The following is a 6,000-nucleotide window of genomic DNA, read 5'->3' as shown; positions in this document are numbered from 1 at the left end:
TCGAGTTGGCGGCAGTTGTGCATGCTCTTTTGACTTGGAGACATCTTCTATTGGGAAGAAAAGTGGACATTTTCACTGATCACAAGAGTCTCAAGTACATCTTCACTCAGCCTAATCTCAACCTCAGGCAAACTCGATGGGTCGAAATGATTCAAGAGTATAATCCGAGTATTGAGTATACTCCAGGCAAGGCTAATGTGATTGCTGACGCTTTGAGCAGAAAGGCTTACTGCAACAGTCTGATTCTCAAGCCTTATCAACCCGGGCTTTGTGAAGCTTTCTGCAAACTTAATCTGCAAGTTGTTCCTCAAGGTTTCCTCGCCAACCTTCAAGTCTCTCCTACCTTAGAAGACCAGATTCGCCAAGCCCAGCTTCTTGATGCTATGGTGAAAAAAGTGAAGATTGGGATTGCCAAGAGTCAGTCCAAGTACAAGTGCTACCGCCTTGATGACAAGGACACTCTCTTCTTCGAGGATCGTATTGTTGTACCCAAAGGTGACCTTCGTAAAGTGATCATGAACGAGGCTCACAATTCTCTCCTCTCCATCTACCCTGGGAGCACGAAGATGTATCAGGACCTTAAGCAAGCTTATTGGTGGACTCGAATGAAGCGCGAGATTGCTCAATTCGTGAATGAATGTGATGTCTGAAGAAGAGTGAAGGCAGAACACCAAAGGCCAGCAGGTCTCCTCCAACCTCTTGCCATTCTAGAATGGAAGTTTGACCACATTGAAATGGACTTCGTGACTGGGTTTCCAAAGTCCAAGCGTGGCAATGATGCTATATTCGTTGTCATCGACAAACTCACCAAAGTGGCTCACTTTCTGCCTATCAAAGAGTCGATCACTGCAGCTCAATTGGCGGAACTCTATACCTCTCGTATTGTCTCTCTGCACGGTATTCCTCAAGTGATCTCTTCAGACCGTGGCAGCATCTTTACCTCGAAATTTTGGGATTCTTTTCAGAAGGCCATGGGCACCAACATCCGCTTCAGCACAGCTTTCCATCCTCAAACAAGCGGTCAAGTCGAGCGTGTCAACCAGATTCTTGAAGATATGCTCAGGGCTTGTGTGATCTCCTTCGGCATGAAGTGGGAGGATTGTCTTCCTTATGATGAATTCTCCTACAACAACAGTTTTCAAGCAAGTTCGGGCAAGGCCCCATTTGAAATTCTGTATGGCAGCAAGTGCCGTACCCCTCTCAACTGGTCTGAAACCAGTGAACGTCATCTTTTGGGTAATGACTTAATCACAAAAGCAGAAGAAATGTGCAAAGTCATTCGTTATAACCTCAAGGCGGCCCAATCCCGCCAGAAGAGCTACTATGATAGTAAGCACCGTGATTTGGCTTTCGAGATCGGAGATCATGCTTACCTCCGTGTCTCTCCTATGAAAGGTACTCATCGCTTCGGTATCAAAGGGAAGCTTGCCCCTAGATACGTGGGACCTTTCAAGATTGTTAGCAAGAGAGGCGACCTCGCCTATCAACTCGAGCTTCCTTCAAACTTTTCAAATGTTCATGACGTGTTTCATGTCTCTCAGCTTCGAAAGTGCTTCAAGACTCCTGACCGCACTGTTCACTTCGAGGACATTGAGCTCCAAGAAGATCTTTCCTATCGTGAGCACCCAGTTGCTATTCTTGAAGAGACTGAATGCAAGACTCGCAACAAGTCAATCAAATTTCTCAAAGTCAAGTGGTCACACCATTCCGACCGTGAAGCTACTTGGGAACGCGAGGACCACCTCCGTTCTGAGTACCCGGCGTTCTTTCAGTCCTAGATCTCGGGACGAGATCCTTTCGTAGTGGTGGAGTGTTGTAACGCCCCAGATGTAACTTTCCCAATTTGTACTCCAACTCTTACCGTTTCCGGCGTTAAGTTATTTTATTTTCTCGGGTTCGGGTCTTTTGTCTTTCGTGTCGTTGTCGTTGTCATGCATCTCATATCATGTCATCATGTGCATTGCATTTGCATACATGTTTGTCTCATGCATTCGAGCATTTTCCCCGTTGTCCGTTTTGCATTCCGGCGCGTCGTTCTCCTCCGGTGGTCATTTCTAGCTTTCTTTCGTGTGTGGGGATTAAACATTTCCGGATTGTACCGAGACTTGTCAAGCGGCCTTGGTTTACTACCGGTAGACCGCCTGTAAAGTTTCGTGCCATTTGGACTTCGTTTGATACTCCAACGGTTAACCGTGGGACCGAAAAGGCCTCGTGTGTGTTGCAGCCCAACACCCCTCAAATTTGGCCCAACACCCACCAAACTCTGCTCCATGTCCTAGAGCGTTCGATCACGATCGCGTCGTCGAAAACTGCACCTCATTTGGACTCTCCTAGCTCCTCCTATGCCTATATATACACCCCCCTATTCCAATTCGCGGATCCACTCCCCCTAACCCTAAAAATCCCTCTCCGCCGCCGCCGGACAATGTCCGCGCGAGCCGGACGTGTCCGGATTTCGCCGCCGCCAATCACGCATCGCCACGCCGCCACCGCCAGCCCGCCCGGGCCCGCGGGAGGCCCCCACGGCCCAGGTCGGCGCCGCCGCCGCCCGACTTCGTCCTCCTCCCGCGCTCCCGAGCGACCGCCGCCTCCTTCGCCGACTCCGGCCACCGGGAGCCGCGCCGCCGCCGCCCTTCGCAAACTCCGGCCGCCCGAGGCGCCCGGGTTCCCGCACCGGACCGCCCCGCACAGCGACTCGCCCCCACCGGACCCCCTCGCCGCGGCCATCGCCGGCCCGCGCCGCCCCGGCTTCCTTCCCTCGCCACCGCACCTTCTCCGGCCTCCCTCGTCTACTCCGGCCACCACCGCGGCCATTTCCGGTGACCTCGGCACGGATTGCTAAAGTAACTGCTACAGTACCGGGTGCCAGATCCAGATCTAAAAAAAACCCTAGGGTTGACTTTCCACCTCTCCCGTCATTTTTTATGCAAACTTTGACCTGTGATATCTCCGCATCCGTAGCTCTGAATTGGGCATATAGTATATCAAAATGTTCACCTCGATGAGTACATCATTTCATTCCATTGCATCATTTTCATTTGAGTTCATCTTGATGCCCAAAATGCTGTTAGAAGGAGGCTTCGTGAGTTAATTGTCAGATCTGCTAGTTCATCTTAGGCTTTTGTCATTTTTGCCATGATTATTGTGTGCATGATATGCCTATGAGTCCTATAGATGTATTGTTAAGGATTTTGTTATCTTTCCAGAGGTGCAACCCATGTATTTTTGTGATGTGTGTGGTGACTTGTGCAAGCTTGCAAAGTGAGGCACCCGGTAAATCTGTTTTCAGGGACTTAGTAGTTTTCACTAAGTCTGGGATTGTTTAGTTCATGATGCCATATGTTCTTGTTGTTTCCTAGTGATCCGTGCCTATTTTGAGGATGTTCAGTAAGGGAGTTTTGTTAATCTTGTAGTGCTATATACATCCATGTCTTTGTTTGCAATTATGGAGCACCCTAGCTTGAGTCAATCGAGCTCTACTTTTGCTTCGTTGTGAATCTGGGCAGATCGTCAACTTGTTTGCGATTTTGCCGATGTTTGTTGTAGTTGATCCGTGCATGCCATGCCATTGTTCTTGCCATGTCTAGCTTGTATTTTGTGCCTTCTTAAGGGATGTATGCTTGTATTTCCATGACTTGCAACGTGGTGAGTGCATCGAGCTCGTAAACATGCCTTCGTGAGTTATGTTTCAGCATGTCCCAGTTCTCACTAAGTCTGAAAACTGATTATGTTTTTGCTATGTTCGTGTGCTTACTAGTATATTTTGTGATCCCTTTTGGCTCAAGGTCACTAAGGGACTTTTGTTAAGCTTGTTTAGGATCTCCATGCCATGTCTTTCTTTGTCATGTTCAGGTCCTGTAGCATGTTGTTTTGTTGCTCCGAAGAGGGCTATATGATCTGAAATTCCAGAGAAGTGTTAATTTCACTAAGTCTGAGATCTGTTTACCATTTGCGTTTTTGTCATGCTTGTTTGAACCTCCTAATGGGTGAATTGGCCGTAGCTCAGTGCTAGACTTTTGTTACGTATCTTGTGTGCTTCCCTGCCATGTATTTTGTTGTCATGTTTGGGTGCTGTAGCATGTTCATCTCATTGCATTTAGATGCCTACGTGCTGTAAATCGCAGACCGGTGTCATTTTTGAATCGCTTGCCATTTCCAAACCGTAACTCCGATTCCGGCGTTCTTTATATCGTTTTCAAGCGATTTCATCTCATCTTTCCAGTGGCACCCTTGGAATTCCAAGTTGATGCCAGGTTCATGCATTTTCCTGTCATATCTTGCATTTTTGCATCCCGCATCGCATCCCGCATAGCATATCATCATTTCATCGTGTTGCTTGATCTTGCACGTGGTTGATTGTATCCTTGTTGCTTGTTTGTCTTGTTTGGGTAGAGCCGGGAGACGAGTTCGCTAACGAGGAGCCCGTTGAGTTTGCTTTTGAGGATCCAGTCAACTCTGACAGCTGTGCAGGCAAGATGATCATACCCTCGAAATCACTACTACCTTTGCTATGCCAGTTTGCTCGCTCTTTTGCTATGCCATTGCTACAATGCCTACCACTTGCTTGAAAGCCTCCTAAATTGCCATGTCAAACCTCTAACCCACCATTGTCCTAGCAAACCGTTGTTTGGCTATGTTACCGCTTTGCTCAGCCCCTCTTATAGCGTTGCTAGTTGCAGGTGAAGATTGGAGGCCGTTCCTTGTTGGAACATCATTTATATACTTGTTGGGATATCACTATATTGCAATGTTATCTTAATGCATCTATATACTTGGTAAAGGGTGGAAGGCTCGGCCTCTCGCCTAGTGTTTTGTTCCACTCTTGTCGCCCTAGTTTCCGTCATATCGGTGTTATGTTCCCGGATTTTTTGCGTTCCTTACGCGGTTGGGTTATAATGGGAACCCCTTGATAGTTCGCCTTGATTAAAGCTTTTCCAGCAATGCCCAACCTTGGTTTTACCATTTGCCACCTAGCCTTTTCTTTCCCTTGGGTTCTGCAGATGCAAGGGTCATCTTATTTTAACCCCCCCGGGCCAGTGCTCCTCTGAGTGTTGGTCCACCTGTCAGCTGCCGGTGGCCACCAGGGGCAACTCTGGGCTGGCCTACCCGTACCTAAGACAATCTGAGTGTGCCCTGAGAAAGAGATATGTGTAGCTCCTATCGGGATTTGTCGGCACATTCTGGCGGTGTTGTGGTCTTGTTTTAACCTATCGAAGTGTCCTGAATTACCGAGATACCGAGTCTGATCGGAACGTCTTGGGAGGAGGTCTATTCCTTCATTGACCGTGAGAGCTTGTCATGGGCTAAGTTGGGACTCCCCTACAGGGATTGAACTTTCGAAAGCCGTGCCCGCGGTTATGGGCAGATGGGAATTTGTTAATGTCCGGTTGTAGATAACTTGAACCTTAATTAATTAAAATGAATCAACTGAGTGTGTTACCGTGATGGCCTCTTCTCGGCGGAGTCCGGGAAGTGGACACGGTGTTCGAGTAATGTTTGCGCAGGTTGCTCTCTAGTTTCTCGCTCGTGCTTTGCCTCCTCTTCTCGCTCTCTTTTGCGAATAAGTTAGCCACCATATATGCTAGTCGCTTGCTGCAGCTCCACTTATCTTTTACCTTGCCATACCCATAAGCTTAAATAGTCTTGATCGCGAGGGTGCGAGATTGTTGAGTCCCTGTGGCACGCAGATTACTATTACACCAGATGCAGGGCCTGATGATTCCGCTCCAGGAGACGCGTATGAGCTCAAGTGGGAGTTCAACGAAGACTCTCAACGATACTATGTTTCCTTTTCCTGACGATCAGTAGTGGTGCCCAGTTGGGGGTGATTGGGACCGTGTCGCATGTTGGGTTTTCTTTTATTTTGGCGCCGTAGTCGGGCCATGAGTGTATGACTGATGTAATGTTATTTATGTACTTGATTGACGTGGCGAGTGTAAGCCAACTATGTTATCTCCCCTTTTATTATTACATTACATGGGATGTTTGTGAAGATTGCCT

Source organism: Triticum aestivum, chromosome 7A (assembly GCF_018294505.1).
Source record: "Triticum aestivum cultivar Chinese Spring chromosome 7A, IWGSC CS RefSeq v2.1, whole genome shotgun sequence".
NCBI lineage: Eukaryota > Viridiplantae > Streptophyta > Magnoliopsida > Poales > Poaceae > Triticum > Triticum aestivum.
This window is presented reverse-complemented; position numbering follows the sequence as displayed.